We start from the raw sequence: 20,143 nt of genomic DNA on the forward strand, positions 1-20,143 counted from the left end.
CTCTCTCATAATAACTTTCGGTAGCATCATGAGCAAACTCAACAATATAACTATCACATAAAGCATTCTTATCATGAGTCTCATGCATAAAATTATTACTACTCCCAACATAAGCATAATCAATTTTATTAGTAATAGTGGGAGAAAATTCAACAAAGTAGCTATCATTATTATTTTCATCATCAAATATAGGAGGCATATTGTAATCATAATCAAATTTATCCTCCATAACGAGGCGGTACTAAAAGATTACTATCATTATAATCATCATAAATAGGAGGCAAAGTATCATCAAAGTAAATTTTCTCCTCAATGCTTGGGGGACTAAAAAGATCATGCTCATCAAAACCAGCTTCCCCAAGCTTAGAACTTTCTATATCATTAGCAACAATGGTATTTAAAGTGTTCATACTAATATGTTCCATGGGTTTTTTAATTTTCGCATCAAACCATCCATGTCTTAAATCAGGAAATAGAATAAAAAGCTCATTGTTGTCCATTATGCCAAACTAGTGTAAACAAGAAACAAAAAGATGCAATTGCAGGATCTAAAGGAAATAGCTTCGAGTACTTACAACGGTGCCGGAAAAGTGCTTAGTAGCCGAGATCCGGAGTGTGAGTACCTTTTACCTTTCCTCCCCGGCAACGGCGCCAGAAAAGTGCTAGATGTCTATGGGTGCTTCTATTCTTGTAGACAGTGTTGGGCCTCCAAGAGCAGAGGTTTGTAGAACAGCAGCAAGTTTCCCTTAAGTGGATCACCCAAGGTTTATCGAACTCGGGGAGGAAGAGGTCAAAGATATCCCTCTCATGCAACCCTGCAACCACAAAGCAAGAAGTCTCTTGTGTCCCCAACACACCTAATAGGTGCACTAGTTCGGCGAAGAGATAGTGAAATACATGTGGTATGAATAAATATAAGCAGTAGTAACGGCGCCAGAAAAGTGCTTTGCCCAGGATCGGCGTGTGGTTGATGGTGGTAATATTGCGGACAGTAGAGATGCAGTAAAACAGTAAACAAGCAGCGATAGCAGTATTTAGGAACAAGTCCTAGGGATCATACTTTCACTAGTGGATACTCTCAACTTTGATCACATAACAGAATAAATAAATAGATGCTAGACTCTACACCCTCTTGTTGGATGATGAACACCACTAACTGTGTAGGATTACACGAACCCTCAATGCCGGAGTTAACAAGCTCCACAATATTCGATGTTCATGTTTAAATAACCTTAGAGTGCATGACAGATCAACATAACCAAACCAAGTACTAACATAGCATGCCCACTGTCACCTTCACACTGCGAAAGGAGGCATAGATCACATCAATACCATCATAGCAATAGTTAACTTCATAATCTACAAGAGATCACAATCATAGCCTACACCAAGTACTACACGATGCACACACTGTCACCATTACACCGTGCGGGAGGAATAAACTACTTTAATAACATCACTAGAGTAGCACACGGATAAATTGTGATACAAAACACATTGCAATCATAAAGAGATATAAATAAGCACTTCACTATGCCATTCATAACGGTGAATAAGTATTACGTGAAATATAGCCTAAGAGACCCACACGGTGCACACACTTGTCACCTTTACACACGTGGGACAAGGAGTCTCCGGAGATCACATAAGTAAAACCCACTTGACTAGCATAATGACATCTAGATTACAAGCATCATCATATGAATCTCAATCATGTAAGGCAGCTCATGAGATTATTGTATTGAAGTACATAGGAGAGAGATTAACCACATAGATACCGGTACAGCCCTTAGCCTCGATGGAGAACTACTCCCTCCTCATGGGAGACATCAGCGTTGATGAAGATGGCGGTGGTGTCGATGGAGAAGCCTTCGGGGGCACTTCCCCGTCCGGCGGCGTGCCGGAACGGAGACTCCTGTCCCCCGGATCTTGGCTTCGCGATGGCGGCGGCTCTGGAAGGTTTATCGTACCGTGGCTTTTCCGTATCGAGGTTTTAGGTCAGGGACCTTTATATAGGCGAAGAGGCGGCGTCAGAAGGTCAACGAGGCGACGACACAACGGGGGGGGGGCGCGGCCCCGCCGGCCGCGCCGGCCCTACTGTTTGGTGGGCCTGTGGCCCCCCTGCGCGGCTCTCGGGTGTTACGGAAGCTTCATGCAATCCTAAGATGCTTGGGCGTTGATTTCGTCCGATTCCGAGAATATTTCCTTACTAGGATTTACGGAACCAAAAACAGCGAGAAAACGACAAGCTGGCCCTTCGGCATCTCGTCAATAGGTTAGTTCCGGAAAACGCATAATGACATAAAGTATGTATAAAACATGTAGATACCATCAATAATGTGGCATGGAACATAAGAAATTATCGATACGTCGGAGACGTATCACTCACTGGGAGGCAAGCTCATGGGGAGAGGTGCTCATACTAGGGTTTGTAAGTGAAAGGTTATGGTTGATGATCCGCGTACTGTGTTACGATGATTCGGGGTTATCCCGACGGATGAAATTAAATGTTGTGGCACAAGTGTGCAACCTCTGCAGAGTGTAAATCTATTCGAATAGCCGTGTCCACGGTTACAGACGGTTGGAAAGGCCATACAGTTTCCTGTGTCAGACTTTAGAAAATGTTGGTGAAATGAATGGTAACTTGGTGACTTGTTTGAATTACATCAAATGTTGTGGGAATGACACTAATGTTCCCACATGAGTTAGTTAGCATTGGAGTAAGTCTTTGTGAAATACTTGTGAACTAAAATTGGCTTTATGCAAATTAAACTAGAGCTTAGCATCCCCTCACTAGAATTAGTAGCACTTACATTAGTACTAGTTTTGCGAGTACTTAAAGTACTCACGGCTTTGTCCCTGGCTATTCAAATGGCCAGAGTATGAAGATGAACAGAACTACCAAGGAGATGACCAGCAGGACGCCTACGACAACTAGGAGTCTTCCAACGTCAAGCGTTGGCCTGTGGACTAGAGAGTCCCTTTATCTTTACGCTTCCGCTATGAACTTGTGTTTGTTCGTTGATCAATAGATCAACTATTTGTGTAATATGGGTCATGTGATTCAAGTTGTAAGACATTATGGTTTGTAATAAATGATGACTGTGATACTTAACTATTAGGGATTTCTATTTTCGTGCCCCTGGTTCGTTAGTTGTACTCAGTTTTCCCCAGTCCCTTAGTTTTTCCTCAGTTTTCCCCTCCTCTAGTTTGAAACACGCACAAGTGCTTGAACGGCCGGTAGCCGTCGGGTCGGAGGCCTTGACCGTTAGTCCGACCGGGTGGGGCCGCACGGGGGCAGCTCCTCCCCGACCGTCTCGTGCCGACGGGTAGGGTCGGGGAGACACGTCGGAGCAGCCATCCATCTATCGCCGACGTGTGGGCCGTTTTATTTCATGATTTTATACGCGGTGCTGCCAATGACAAATGGGGCCGCTCTATAGGGCTGCCGCAGCCAATGACCGGTGGGGTCGTCTATTTTTCGAGGAAAAGACATATATTGCCGCTACGTGGGGCTGCCGCAGCCAATGACCGAGTGGGGTCGTCTATTTATTTAGAGAAACTCATATATTGCCGCTCTGTGGGGCCTCCGCAGCCAATGACCGAGTGGGGTCGTCTATTTTTCAGGAAAAGACAGACATATATTGCCGCTACGTGGGGCTGCCGCAGCCAATGACCGGTGGGGTCGTCTATTTATTTAGAGAAAATCATATATTGCCGCTCTGTGGGGCCTCCGCAGCCAATGACCAGTGGGGTCGTCTATTTTTCAGGAAAAGACACATATTGTCGCTCCGTGTGGCTGCCGCAGCCAATGACCGAGTGGGATCGTCTACTTATTTAGAGAGAAAAAATCATATATTGCCGCTCTCGTGGGGCTGCGCAGCCAATGACCGGTGGGTCGTCTATTTTTCGGGAAAACTCACATATTGCCGCTCCGATATATGTCTTTAGAGAATATCATAGAGAGAAGCAACAAGTTCGCTAATTAATTATTCTTAAGCTAGACCGGAGAACCGGCGGTAGCTCGTTCCCCACCGTCGGACGGAGCAGCCATCGCCGGCGCCTCGTCGCGCCGCCGGCTCGTCCCCGGCGGCGTCGGACGAACTGCGGCGCTGCACGTCAACCACGGCTCCAGCACTTGTTTCGTCCGCACGCATTGTACCCACCGCAGGAAAGTCCGCCGCAAGAAGATCCGCCGCCCACGACGACCGGGATTTGTTCCACGCACCAATTGGTATAGCTTTGTAAGACCTCCGCTTCTGCCCCCCCCGCCCCCTAATCGATTCGGTTCCCGTAATTTATTGGAGTTTGCAGGTACGAAATAGTCCTCAATGTACGGTCGTAGCGGGTACACCGGCGAGGGTGGGGATTCGATCATGTCGTGGCCACGTTCTACTTCTCCTACCTCGTCGGAAGTGCAGGTATCTAGCTTCAGCTCTCTGTACTACCGTCGAATTTGAAGTTCCGCCATGGCCTGTTGGGGTGATTTCGGTTGTTCTTTTTTCCATTATTGTTACGGTTAGCCGGGCAAGCCGATGATCCATGGTACATTGCATACCAAGATGAATCAACCCGGTGGTGTAGCCGGAGGATGGATTTGGAGGAGAAGGTGGCCAATTTAGGTGATGAATTGGCCCGTAAAAACCTGATGATATTCGAGCTGAAGCGTATTGTGGAGGAAGAAAAGAAGAATTCAGAGCTTATTCGCAAGGAGAAGTTGAGAGTTGAGACAGATCTTGCCGTATTTGATCAAGTGGTAGAAAATCTAGAACATGAACTTTAAGTGATGGGAGAGGAGAAAAGTAGATTCATCTGTGCAGTTTTATTAGGTGTCATCTCTGTCCTAGCAGTTATGTGGTTTTGGTAGACGATTTAGTATAGAATTGTTATTCAGTAGATGGCTCTAACCACTTGTATTTTGTTGTGGCTCTAAGCACTCGTATTTTGGTGTACAATTTCCTACTTGTGCTAAGTAATGCGCACGATAATTTTAGAATGCATGAACATTTTATAAAAGTGAAGGGATCCCAAAAGTGAAAGCATGTACCAGCCTCCGGATCAAATACATATCAATATCTTCCCAATCAAGTTGGGATAGAATTCAAATCATACATACGAATGTACATGGACACATCAAGAACGTGGAGAAGCTTTTTTTGAGACGGAGGTAGTAGTTCGAACAATTTTATCCCATTTGGCAATTGAAAAATACAAATTTATCATAATTTATCCCAATTTGCGGCGTCGAACACGGTCATCTGCGCCATCAAACGTTGAAGCGATGTTATCGGCGATGGCTTCAATGTTCGTGGCATCGATGACTAGTGTCGGAACCGCCGCTGTCTTGGTGTACTTCATCAGCGACGGATCTGCGGAGGGCTGGATCGGCGGCTTTGCAGCGCGGTTGTAGACGATGGCTTCAATCGTCTTGGCATCGATTCGCACTCTCGGCACCGGAAGTGAGACATCAACGAGCTCCGACATTGAAGGCTGGGTACTGCGCCGTCGAAGCGATGTTGTAGGCGATGGCTTCAATGTTCGTGGCATCGATGACCACCTGTCGGCACGGCCGCCGTCTTGGTGTTCTTCATCATTCAACAGATCTGAGAATAGAATCCTCACCGGTTAGAGACAGAGAGAGACATTTCAACTATTTCTGACGGTTAGATCCTCACCGGCACTCTTAGATCCACGGCGCACACACGGTCAGATCTGCGCCGCCGCACGCCGCCGCACGCCGCCGCACGCACGGTTAGATCCGCGCCGCCGCACGCCGCCGCACACACGGTTAGATCCGCGCCGCCGCACGCACAGTTAGATCCGCGCCGCCGCGACCGCCGTAGTAAGAGAGGAAATACGAGAGAGGAGGATGCGGCCGGAATATGCGACCGCGGGGTTGGTAGGTATGTGCTCTGCTCTTGTCTCCGTATGCGTCCATCGTGGTAGAGAGAGAGATACGGGCCGTCCGATCATAAATGATCGAACGGTGCAAGCGTTCGTTGAGCTTTCAACTAACCAAGATCCGTGTGACATACATCTCGACCAATCGAGAGATCAGCCGGTGAGTACAAGTTAGGAAAGCCGAGTAGAACTAAGAGGGGGAAAAGTGAGGAAATGTTTATCGGAAGGGCAAAGCTGAGTATGGCCGAGTAAAACAAGTGGGCCCGGAGGGGAAAGCTGAGTAACACTAAGTAAAACAGGGGCACCCAAATAATAAACGGACTAAGGGAAATTGAAGCTTTTGGCATAAAAATTGTAAAATTGTGTTATTTGAACAATATATTACATTTTGGCCGACTAGATATTGTTTGCAACTCAAAGATACACAAGTGTGACGAATTTGGACTCATTTGGACAAAGTTTGTAAGCATAGTGGGTATTTGGGAGGTGTATTGAGCGAAAAGCCCTGCATCTTCATATCTAGTAGCTCATGGACTAGGAAGTGGTTTTGAAGATTTTGGCATAAAAACTTCATATCTCTATATTTCCTTTTCCATTATTATTTCTCTAGGTTGTAGGTAACATAACAAGGCTCCATGGGAAGGTTCCACCATGTTTTGAATTATTTTGAATTGAACCCTAAAACCCTAAAACCCTAAAATGATAAATGTGGCTTAAATGTGGCATACAAATTGTTCATACAAATTCAAATTGTTCAACACAAAGGGATCCCCAATACAAAGGGAACCACAATACAAATTGTTCATACAAATTCAAATTGTTCAACACAAAGGCATCCCCAATACAAATTGTTCAACACAAAGGGATCGCCAATACAAAGGGAACCCCAATACAAATTGTTCATACAAATTCAAATTAGTTGTTCAGAATAAAATCTTTCTCTTGCTCCTGGTGTGACTCGCCGGGGCCACCACCTTACTCCGGGTAACCCTAACGGGGATATTACCGGTGTCTACCTTCCTTTTGCCCTCTTTCTTGTTCTTCTTCTTCTTACGCAAAGCTTGTGCTTTTTCTTCGCCATGTACTCTTCGAAGTTAGCTTGTATCATGGCCTTACCACTTTCGTGGCATTCTCGACTATACTGTTCCCTCTCCTCTAGACTCATCGGTTGAAGCCATTCTATATCCATCTGTTCCCTCTGCTCTCCATCCAATGGTTCAAGCAGCTCTACATCCATCTGTTCCCCCCGCTCTCGATCCATCGGTTCAATCTCCTCATGTTGAACTGCTGCTTCAATCTCCTCTGCATTTGCTGCTTCAATCTCCTCATGTTGAGCTGCTGCTTCAATCTCCTCTGCATTTGCTGCTTCAATCACCTCATGTTGAGCTGCTGCTTCAATCTCAAGTTGAATTGCTGCTTCATTCTCCTCTGCATTTTCTGCTCCCGCCTGATCTTCCATTCCAAAAGCTGGGTCAACTCCATTTTTACAAAGCCTAGCAATGTGTCCAGGGATTCCACAACGATTGCACTTACGTTTTCGAATCGGTGCACCACCCTCTGCACTAGCTCGATCCTATTCTTCCTCGGCTTACTGCCGGTCTAGTCAATATCGGAGAGTACGGTTTGAAGCCTGGATCGACTTTCATCCATTGGTCTTTTCCCAACAAGGTAGGAACATTCATAGCATATGCAGCCCTAAATTTGGCAACGAGAGAAATACTCGACACATACGATCAACTTCACCATCTTCACCCCCTATAACACTCATGAAAAACAATGCGTGTATGCGGGGTATCCCACGGATCTGCCATCCCCTACAATGGCATGTCCTATCAACCAAACTCCATTGGATACCTCCCTTGCCTGTTTTCTTTGTCGGTGTAGGTTACCTCGGCCTCCATTCCTTTTCGACGCTTTGCATCCTCAATTGTTTTGCCCTGGCATGCAAAGACTTAATCAAAGATGGGAGCATGAGATGGCCAACATAATTTGTGGATGCAATTCTTTGACGCGAATCGATCTTTATCATGATCATCCGCCTAATCTTATCAAATATTTGCCACATCATAAGCCCTTTCAATGACTTGACCTTTGAATTGAAACTCTCCGCAAGGTTACTTGTTACATAGTCTACCTTGCAAATTTCATTGAATTGGCTTCTTGACCACACCCTACCATGATGTTCATCCAAGTACTCCTTCACCCCAGGTTTTTGTTTATACAACACATCCAAATGAAACGAGATGCTTCCTAGAGCTGCATGTGTATGAAGCTGGCCATAGGTTGTCGGTAAAAACTTTACCCTTGAATTTCTTTGTAAAATTCTGTACCAAGTGTCGCATACATTCCCTATGCTCCACTCCAGGGAATACTGCTTCTACCGCAGTCTCCAAACCTTTGCAAGCGTCTGTGTGGATAACAAGTCCTGTTGGATGACCTATAAGGTCGCGAAACCAAGTCCAACTTTCCTGTGACTCAACCTCCAAAACCCCATAAGCAACAGGGAACATCCAATTATGTCCATCAGCTAGCGATGGCAGCAACTAGCTGTCCTTTAAACCTGCCATGAAGAGCTGATGCATCCACGGCCAAATAAGGCACTGCAACCGTCCAAAAAGCCTTTCCAGCAAGCTTTGAAACAAACAAAAGCCCTTCTAAAACATTCCTTGTGCATTACCTTCCCGCTTTTCAATTTGTAGGGAGCTGTATGCTTGTCTATCGCTACAACACTGCCTGGACTAGCCATCTCCACTTCGACTTTGAAAGTGTAAAGCAAGCCGAAAGCTTTCATTCCATGGACCATTGATCTTGTCAAGAGCCATTTCCTTTGCATAGAACATCCTCATGTAAGGTACTTCCATTTTATACTTCTCAACCACCTTTTTCACGAGTCGTTGTTGGACCAAGTGAAGGATCTTCTCTCGGCCAATCTAGGATTACATCTGCCAACCACCTAGTCTTCGCTAGCTTTGTTTTCAGCTCGGCTCTCCCCTAGAGGTGGACACCTATGGATCTCATTATTCTTCTTTATCCGAAACATAATGATAAGGGATGTCGGTAATAGATAACAAATTTTACACCGTGATCTAAATACACAAGCTGGTTGGCGTAGTACACTGAACCAAGCTGCTTACGCGCATTGTGGATGCATGCGGCCTAAACCTACACCTTGGGTATGGGCATTTAATTGTGAACCTACCGGCTCACTTTTAATAACCTCAAAATTATTCTTAGTGAGAATGTGATATGTAGTAATTGCATTACGGCAGTCCATCATCGTTTGAAACACGGTGCCTTCTACAAGTCGGGGTTTCTCCCTGTTCCACTCAATTGTTGGCAAGTCTTCACCTTCGTAATCGGCTAAAACGAGGCTGTCATCATTCTCATTCTTCTCTTCATCATCAGTGTCATCAAATCTGGCACCAAAAGCCATATCTTCCATGTATTGATCCTCCATTGCACGCTTCTGCATCGATCTACCAATTCAGGAAACATCAACTCATCCTCATCATCTTGAGGAGGCTGATCCTCAATGTCCGCATCGTCCTCCACATCGACCGTACGAACGATCCGGCTACCACTAGCACCAGGGACGAGATGGTGCTGCTTGTGGACCTACAAGGAGCGCCACGGCGCACACTATTAGCGAGGCGGCGGCGGTAGAGGGACATGATGCCCGACCACTGATGATGCCCCGGCACCAGATGATGCCTGGCCCCTGTCCACATGGATACGAATTTTACCGAACCGGCAAGAAGCATTCAAAGAAAAAGAAATCCCAGATCGTCTTCGGAAATTAGTGGAACAAATCTTCCCTCCGAGCTGTTGAAATATTCAAAATGAACTGCATCGAGAGAGCTCCAGGTGTAGTTATCGTAGATGTTAGCTTTGAAATCCGTTAACGAGATGGTGGTTGCAACCACCGCAGGGAAGTTAAACCCGAGTCTTACAACGTTTAGAATCACGCGTAAAGCTAGAATCCGAGCGTAACCACCGGCCGAAAAGCCGATGCTGGATCCATCCTATTCGAAAAGCAACGCGGTTAGTTGAGCAACAACGATTGGCGCTCAAAAACTGCCTGCTTGTTAATTCACATGGGATAGGCGAGACGATGCTTACCCGAGATGGAATCCATGCGTTAGATCCCTCCGATTCCCAATCTTCTCCACGGCTGGCGGGAATAGTACGCACACCGAGACGGAATTACAAAGAGGACGGGGGTAGATCCGGATCCGGTGGAGGCGGAGCCGGGGGTGGTGGTGGGGGCGGGGCCGGCTCGGCGGCGGACAACGCCATAAGGTAGGTGGGCGAGGATGGCGTGGCGGCGGAGGGGCGGTGTGTGAGCTCCTCCGGTCTCGGACGGAGGGGAAAGCTTTGGGTCGGCTCTTCCGGTCAATAGTCAACACATTTCGAAAGCAACGGTCAAGTCAAAACCACCGCGGCTCCCTAGCCGTCACCGGTAACGGAAGGCCTACGAACAGACGGCAACCCTCCCGTCCGAGCCTCTGAAAGGGGTTTCAAACTAGAGGGAGGGGAAAACTGAGGAAAAGTTAAGAGGCTGGGGAAAACTGAGTACAACTAACGAACCAGGGGCACGAAACTAGAAATCCCTAACTATTATGCCTCGCAACAACAATATTCCCGGGATTGCGATGAATGACATAATAGGCATCTGGACTTAAAAATCCGGGTGTTGACAATTTGGTATCAGAGCCATTGTTTGACCTTAGAAGACCCTAGTTAGAATGGACGTTCATAAAAAAACATAACCTTAAAGTCAAAATGAAGAGAATATTTATGAAAATTCATTCACACTCTTGCCTTTGAGACCTTTTCGAAATTTGCTGAATCGTGCTCTCTCTTATTCAAATCTACTTAAAATTTTGCCACACTTGTTCACTCTCTAACATACTCATCCATTTCGCTTTCAGATGGAGCCGAATGAACCCATCAACGCCAAGTTTTACCAGCTCGAAAACGGCGGAAGTCTGATCTTCGAGCACGACCTCAACGCTGTCTCGAACTTTCTTGGACGCCTCCACCCCGAGTTCCACGGGATTCAGGTGAACGATCAGCCCGGCGGCGAGTTGCAGTGGATCATCACAGCAGACCTGAGGGGCACGATGGAGTCTCCCACCTCGGAGAGGATCCTTTTCTCCTTCCGTGAGAGCAACTGGCTCGACGGACTCGCACGAGCCCTTCAGGAGGCACTTGCGCGCCTCTGTGGACAGAACATGGTGCGCCTACTTGCGTCCCGCTTCGCTCACCTTGTGAGGCGTGATGCCGCGAGAGTGCCCATGGAGCTGCGAGTCTCACCACGAGTTGAGGCACCACGCTGAGCATCTGGATTTCATGCTGTACCACACTCAGCAGGATCTGGACAACGCCCGTGCGTACGCCAACCAGACTCACCTTGCTTTGGCAAATCATGCCGAGGCAATCAAGATGCTTGCCAATGACCGCAAGAAGCTCCGCCTGCAGCGTGCCAAGAAGGATGCTACTATTGTGCGCCTTCGCGCCCAGATCGCATCTTTGGAGACCACTATCAAGGCCCAGGAGGACCAACTGAAGGAGATGGAGGAGGATGATGATGGTATCGACCTTCAGGGAGGAGGAGCCTTCCTGAGTGACGACGACGACTTTGAGGAGGACGAGTTCACCGAGGAGGAGGACTACGCGTTCCTGGAGGCAGGACCCAACGACGTCGTCCCGATCGACGTTGAGGACGAGGGTAGTTGCACTTGAGCACTTATGTAGGTGTGAGTTGTATCCCGTCCGTTGTATCGTAGCATGAGATATGGTTCTTCAAACCATGGGAAACGTTGGTATGTTAGCTTGTAATGTGTTATGTTGAATGAATGAATGAATGAATGTTGTGTGGTCATCAAAAGCATTCAAGTTTTAAAGTTTTGAATTTACTCAAAATAAACCATAGAATTTTCCCTCTTATCTCATAATCTTTTGTATATCCAGATGGCCCCTCCCAATCGCCACAACAACGACGCCATGATGCAACTGCTGCAAACCCTGCTGGAAGCCAGGGAGACTGAAAGAGCTGAACGTCAAGCCAACATCGCAGCACTGCAAAACCTTGCTAACCAAGGCCATGGGAATCATGATCACCCTGGATCAAAACTCAAGAACTTCCAGAACACCAACCCTCCGGTGTTTAGCAAGACTGAGGAACCCCTCGACGCCGACGACTGGCTCCAGACCATGGAAAACAACTTGGAAGTAGCTAGAGTGGAAGCCAACAAGATGGTCCTGTTTGCAACCCATTATCTCGCTGGACCAGCCCGAGCCTGGTGGACTAGCACCCGCGCCATGAACGGAGGTCAATTCATGACTTGGGCAGATTTCAAGCTCTGGTTTAGCAAGTACCATGTACCCCCAGGTCTTATCAAGAAGATGAGGGATGAGTTCCGTGAACTGAAGCAAGGTCGCATGACGGTGGTAGAATACCGCGACAGGTTCCTTACCCTGTCAAGGTACGCCCCCGACGAGACAGACACCACCGAGAAGAGGCAGGAGAGATTCCTGAACGGACTGCATGATGAGATGTAGATTGTCCTCGTCAACATCCCCTTCGTCAACCTTGAAGCCCTTGTTGACTCCGCCATCCAGATGGAGGGAAAGCTGAACCAAGCCAATGAGAACCGCAAACGCCGCATGATGCACCAGAGTGGGCCTAGCAATGCCCCGAAGTATCGCCCCAGCTCAAGCGGAGGTTTCACTCCGAGAAACAACAACAAGCCCCCTATGCAGAACTCGCGCCCCGGTTATCAGGACCGGAGTGGAGGAAACTCCAGGCCAGGAGGCCACCACAACAACAGCAACTACAACAACAACAACAACTTCAACCGCGCTTCGCCCAGAGCTCCCAACACCAATAACAACAACCCCAACACCGCCCCCAGAACTGGAAGCAACGCCATCCCCGTCGCCCCCAAGGACAAGTCCACCATCACCTGCTATGAGTGCGGAGTGGTGGGACACTACTCCAACGAGTGTCCCAAGAGGCTCGCCAAGCTCGCAGGCAACACCGCTGCACCTGCTCAGCAGCAACGCCGCGTCTCCACCGGTAAGAATTTGTCCACTACCTCGCCTGAACCTAAGCAAAAGAAAAAGAGATCTAAGAGACAGACCCGAATAAAGAAAAACATAGTAATCTTTGACGAATTAGGAAGCAAAAATATTCTTATTTTGATACAAGAAGAATCGGCACAAGAAAAAAAGGCCATATAAGTGAGATCCTAGCCAGAGAAGAGCAACAGGAGCTATATTAAAGGAAGTTATGGACTTGAATCAGAGATTGGATTGACATCCGGAACAGAGAGGAAAAGAGGAAGAAGCAAACATAGCTAGCTCACGAAAGAAAGCCTTGCAACTACGCGCTATATATTGGATTTGCAACTGCGCTATCAAGACGAGAGTGTAGCACCACCTTGGTTCTATGAACCCCGGTAGAAGCAGGCAAGAAGAAATAGGTAAGGCAGGGAAGGTATCAATCAGTCGCTCTTTTAACAGCACGTGAACCCCCAAAGGGTATCAGCAGGCCGGCTGGCCCCCTTCAGAGTGGGCCCCACCACAGCCCCACTTCAGAGCCAATACCAACTGAGATTGAAACACTGCTACAGCAATTTCAGTCAGTGATTTCTGAACCAACAGGTCTTCCTCCCAAGAGAGATTGTGACCATGCGATTCCTTTGCTGGAAGGATCACAACCACCTAACTTGAGACCCTACAGAGTGTCCCACATGCAAAAAGGTGCAATGGAAGAGATCATTCTGAAAATGTTCTTCAATTGTGGAAACCCCGGGACGAGAAGTAGTAGGATTGGTTCTCATAATTATCACATAATAAAAAAAGTCCAACAACCCCAACAACCGCAACGGCCGTCTCTTCCACATGAACGCTGAAGAAGCCCAGGAAGCACCAGATGTTGTACTGGGTATGTTTCCTGTCAACTCAGTACCTGCCAGAGTGTTGTTTGATTCTGGAGCATCCCATTCTTTTTTCACGGAAGACTTTGCATCCACAAGTAAAATTCAACCTATCAGCTTGAAGCATGTTATGATAGTTCAAATTCCCGGATCAACCACCAAAGCCAGAAAATTTTGCAAAAATGTACCCATCAGAATACATGAAGTAGAGTTTTATGCCAATCTGATTATTCTGGGAACCAAAGGTTTGGAAGTAGTACTGGGTATGGATTGGATGGCCAAACACCATGGATTGATTGACTGTGCTAAGAAAGCCATCACCATGACTAGTAGCACCGGTATCATAGTAGAACATGTATCTGAAAGACTACCCAGAAAATTCACCTGCAACCAGAGTGTAGCCAAGCCCACCTTGGATCAGATCAGGGTCGTCTGTCGATACCCTGATGTGTTTCCTGATGGTCTACCCGGTATGCCCCAAGATCGGGATATCGAGTTTATCATTGAGTTAATCCCTGGAACAGGACCTATAGCCCAGAGAGCCTATAGCATGAACCCAACAGAACTAGTGGAACTGAAGAAGCAACTGGATGAATTACTAGCCAAAGGTATGATTCGACCAAGTGCGTCGTCGTGGAGATCCCCAGTGTTGTTTGTGGATAAGAAGGAAGGTGCCAGTCGTTTATGTACGGATTATCGTAAGCTTAACGATGTCACCATCAAAAACAAATACCCCTTGCCAAAGATAGAAGACCTGTTTGACCAACTGACCGGTGCCATAGTATTCTCGAAGATTGATCTTAGGACGGGATACCGTCAATTGAAGATTCGTGAATCGGATATTCCCAAAATTGCCTTTACCACCCGATATGGATTGTACGAGTACAATGTCATGTCATTTGGACTGACCAATGCCCCCGCTTACTTCATGAACCTCATGAACAAGATCTTTATGAACTTCCTGGATAAGTTTGTCGTTGTGTTCATCGATGACATCCTAATCTACTCCAAGTCTGAAGAAGAACATGAGCAACACCTGGAAGCTGTCCTAGATACCCTTCGGGAGCATCAGTTGTATGCTAAGTTTAGCAAGTGTGAGTTTTGGCTGAAGGAAGTAGGATTCCTGGGACATATCTTGTCTGCAGGAGGAATTGCCGTAGATCCCGCCAAAATCAAGACTGTTGCAGAACGGAAAGCCCCAACAACCCAGACCGAGGTCCGCGCTTTTCTTGGATTAGCCGGATATTACCGCAGATTTGTCGAAGGCTTTTCGAGCATCGCTCGACCAATGACCCAACTGCTGAAGAAGGACAAGAAGTTCGAATGGACTGACAAATGTGAAGAGAGCTTCCAACAACTCAAGAGTAGACTGACCTCAGCCCAATACAGATCATGCCGGACATCACCAAACCATTTGACGTCTACTGTGACGCCTCCAAGATTGGTCTTGGATGTGTGTTGATGCAAGAAGGCAAGGTGATATCTTATTTGTCTAGGCAACTGAAGCAACATGAGCAGAACTATCCAACCCCTGACCTCGAGCTTGCAGCTGTAGTTTTAGCACTGAAGGTATGGCGTCATTACCTCATGGGTAATCGCTGCGAGATCTATTCGGATCACAAGAGCCTGAAGTATATCTTCACACAGAAGGAACTGAATATGAGGCAGAGAAGATGGTTAGAGTTGATCAAGGATTATGATATGGAAATTCACTACCACCCCGGCAAGGCCAATGTGGTAGCAGATGCGCTGAGTAGACTGCCGTGTCAGTTGAACTCCATGATAGCAGAAGAACAACCTAGCCTCTACAAAGAGTTTGAGCAGTTTAGAATGGAACTTGTTAGTAAAGGATTCCTAGCCAGCATAGAACTTCAACCCACCTTGATCAGCCAGATTAAGGAAGCCCAGATAGGAAACGCCAGCATCGATGGAATCAAGAAACAGATAGCTGCAGGGAAAGCACCAGGATTCACCGTAGATGAAGCCGGAGTTCTTTGGTACAAAGGACGCCTCTGCGTACTGATGCGTGTAGTTGACACATCCGTTGGGAACCCCAAGAGGAAGGTGTGATGCGCACAGCGGCAAGTTTCCCTCAGTAAGAAACCAAGGTTTAATCGAACCAGTAGGAGTCAAGAAGCACGTTGAAGGTTGATGGCGGCGGGATGTAGTGCGGCGCAACACCGGAGATTTCGGCGCCAACGTGGAACCCGCACAACACAACCAAAGTACTTTGCCCCAACGAAACGAGTGAGGTTGTCAATCTCACCGGCTTGCTCGTAACAAAGGATTAACCGTATTGTGTGGAAGATGATTGTTTGCAAGAAAACGAGTAAAACAAGTATTGCGAGCAGATTTGGATTTCGAGTATAAAAGAATGGACCGGGGTCCACAGTTCACTAGAGGTGTCTCTCCCATAAGATAAAAGCATGTTGGGTGAACAAATTACAGTCGGGCAATTGACAAATAGAGAGGGCATAACAATGCACATACATGTCATGATAAATATAGTGAGATTTAATTGGGCATTACGACAAAGTACATAGACCGCTATCCAGCATGCATCTATGCCTAAAAAGTCCACCTTCGGAGTTATCGTCCGAACCCCTTCCAGTATTAAATTGCAAAACAACGGACAATTGCATTAAGTATGGTGCGTAATGTAATCAATAACTACATCCTCGGACATAGCATCAATGTTTTATCCCTAGTGGCAACAAGACATCCATAACCTTAGGGGTTTCGTCACTCCCCGCATTCACGGAGACATGAACCCACTATCGAGCATAAATACTCCCTCTTGGAGTTAATAGCGAAAACTTGGCCGAGCCTCTACTAATAACGGAGAGCATGCAAGATCTTAAACAACACATAGGTAATAACTTGATAATTAACATAACATAGTATTCTCTATCCATCGGATCCCGACAAACACAACATATAGCATTACGGATAGATGATCTTGATCATGTTAGGCAGCTCACAAGATCCAACAATGAAGCATAATGAGGAGAAGACAACCATCTAGCTACTGCTATGGACCCATAGTCCAGGGGTGAACTACTCACTCATCACTCCGGAGGCGACCATGGCGGTGAAGAGTCCTCCGGGAGATGATTCCCCTCTCCGGTAGGGTGCCGGAGGAGATCTCCTGAATCCCCCGAGATGGGATTGGCGGCGGCGGCGTCTCAGTAAGGTTTTCCGTATCGTGACTCTCGGTACTGGGGGTTTCGCGACGGAGGCTTTAAGTAGGCGGAAGGGCAACGCGGGGCCCACACCATAGGTCGGCGCGGCCAGGGCCTGGGCCGTGCCGCCCTGGTGTGTCGCCACCTCGTGGCCCCACTTCGACTCTCCTTCGGTCTTCTGGAAGCTTCGTGGCAAAATAGGACCCTGGGCGTTGATTTCGTCCAATTCCGAGAATATTTCGTTACTAGGATTTCGAAACCAAAAACAGCGAGAAAACAAGCAATCGGCTCTTCGGCATCTTGTTAATAGGTTAGTTCCGGAAAATGCACGAATATGACATAAAGTGTGCATAAAACATGTAGATATCATCAATAATGTGGCATGGAACATAAGAAATTATCGATACGTCGGAGACGTATCAGCATCCCCAAGCTTAGTTACGCTCGTCCCGAGCGAGGTAAAACGATAACAAAGATAATTTCGAAGTGACATGCCATCATAACCTAGATCATACTATTTGTAACCATATGTAATGAATGCAGCGATCAAAACAATGGTAATGACATGAGTAAACAAGTGAATCATAAAGCAAAGACTTTTCATGAATAGTACTTCAAGACAAGCATCAATAAGTCTTGCATAAGAGTTAACTCATAAAGCAATAAATTAAAGTAAAGGTATTGAAGCAACACAAAGGAAGATTAAGTTTCAGCGGTTGCTTTCAACTTATAACATGTATATCTCATGGATAATTGTCAACATAGAATAATTATAACAAGTGCAATATGCAAGTATGTAGGAATCAATCACAGTGTTTGCTTCTTGAGGTGGAGAGAAATAGGTGAACTGACTCAACATAAAAGTAAAAAGAATGGTCCTTCAAAGAGGAAAGCATCGATTGCTATATTTGTGCTAGAGCTTTTATTTTTGAAAACATGAAACAATTTTGTCAACGGTAGTAATAAAGCGTATGAGTTATGTAAATTATATCTTACAAGTTGCAAGCCTCATGCATAGTATACTAATAGTGCCCTGCACCTTGTCCTAATTAGCTTGGACTACCGGATCATCGCAATACACATGTTTTAACCAAGTGTCACAATGGGGTACCTCCATGCCGCTCTGTACAAAGGTCTAAGGAGAAAGCTCGCATTTTGGATTTCTCGCTTTTGATTATTCTCAACTTAGACATCCATACCGGGACAACATGGACAACAGATAATGGACTCCTCTTTAATGCATAAGCATGTGGCAACAATTAGTGTTCTCATATGAGATTGAGGATATATGTCCAGAACTGAAACTTCCACCATGAATCATGGCTTTAGTTAGCGGCCCAATGTTCTTCTCTAACAATATGCATGCTCCAACCATTAAGGTGGTAGATCTCTCTTACTTCAGACAAGACGGACATGCATAGCAACTCACATGATATTCAACAAAGAATAGTTGATGGCGTCCCCGAAACATGGTTATCGCACAACAAGCAACTTAATAAGAGATAAAGTGCATAAGTACATATTCAATACCACAATAGTTTTTAAGCTATTTGTCCCATGAGCTATATATTGCAAAGGTGAATGATGGAATTTTAAAGGTAGCACTCAAGCAATTTACTTTGGAATGGCGGAGAAATACCATGTAGTAGGTAGGTATGGTGGACACAAATGGCATAGTGGTTGGCTCAAGGATTTTGGATGCATGAGAAGCATTCCCTCTCGATACAAGGTTTAGGCTAGCAAGGTTTATTTGAAACAAACACAAGGATGAACGGTGCAGCAAAACTCACATAAAAGACATATTGTAAACATTATAAGACTCTACTCCTTGTTGTTCAAAACTCAATACTAGAAATTATCTAGACTTTAGAGAGACCAAATATGCAAACCAAATTTTAGCAAGCTCTATGTGTTTCTTCATTAATGGGTGCAAAGTATATGATGCAAGAGCTTAAACATGAGCACAACAATTGCCAAGTATCAAATTATCCAAGACATTTTAGAATTACTACATGTAGCATTTTCCAATTCCAACCATATAACAATTTAATGAAGAAGAAACTTCACCATGAATACTATGAGTAAAGCCTAAGGACATATTTGTCCATATGCTACAGCGGAGCGTGTCTCTCTCCCATATAGTGAATGCTAGGATCCATTTTATTCAAACAAAACAAAAACAAAAACAAACAGACGCTCCAAGCAAAGTGCATAAGATGTGACGGAATAAAAATATAGTTTCGGGGAGGAACTCGATAATGTTGTCGATGAAGAAGGGGATGCCTTGGGCATCCCCAAGCTTAGACGCTTGAGTCTTCTTAGAATATGCAGGGGTGAACCACCGGGGCATCCCCAAGCTTAGAGCTTTCACTCTCCTTGATCATATTGTATCATACTCCTCTCTTGATCCTTGAAAACTTCCTCCACACCAAACTCGAAACAACTCATTAGATGGTTAGTGGACAATAAAAATTAACATGTTCAGAGGTGACACAATCATTCTTAACACTTCTGGACATTGCATAAAGCTACTGGACATTAATGGATCAAAGAAATTCATCCAACATAGCAAAAGAGGCAATGCGAAGTAAAAGGAAGAATCTATCAAAACAGAACAGTCCGTAAAGATGGATTTTATTGAGGCACCAGACTTGCTCAAATGAAAATGCCCAAATTGAATGAAAGTTGCGTACATATCTGAGGATCACTCACGTAAATTGGCATAATTTTCTGAGTTACCTACGGAGAATTAGACCCAGATTCGTGACAGCAAAGAAATCTGTTTCTGCGCAGTAATCCAAATCTAGTATTCACTTTACTATCAAAGACTTTACTTGGCACAACAAAACATAAAACTAAGATAAGGAGAGGTTGCTACAGTAGTAAACAACTTCCAAGACTCAAATATAAAACAAAAATACTGTAGTAAAAACATGGGTTGTCTCCCATAAGCGCTTTTCTTTAACGCCTTTCAGCTAGGCGCGAAAGTGTAAATCAAGTATTATCGAGAGATGGAGCATTGATATCATAAGCTTCCCCATCTGTAGTGGTACTAAGGGCTTTGTCAATTTTAGGCCTATAATAATATTTCTTTGGTTTAGGCACTTTAGAGACATA

This window comes from Lolium rigidum, chromosome 6 (assembly GCF_022539505.1).
Source record: "Lolium rigidum isolate FL_2022 chromosome 6, APGP_CSIRO_Lrig_0.1, whole genome shotgun sequence".
Lineage (NCBI taxonomy): Eukaryota > Viridiplantae > Streptophyta > Magnoliopsida > Poales > Poaceae > Lolium > Lolium rigidum.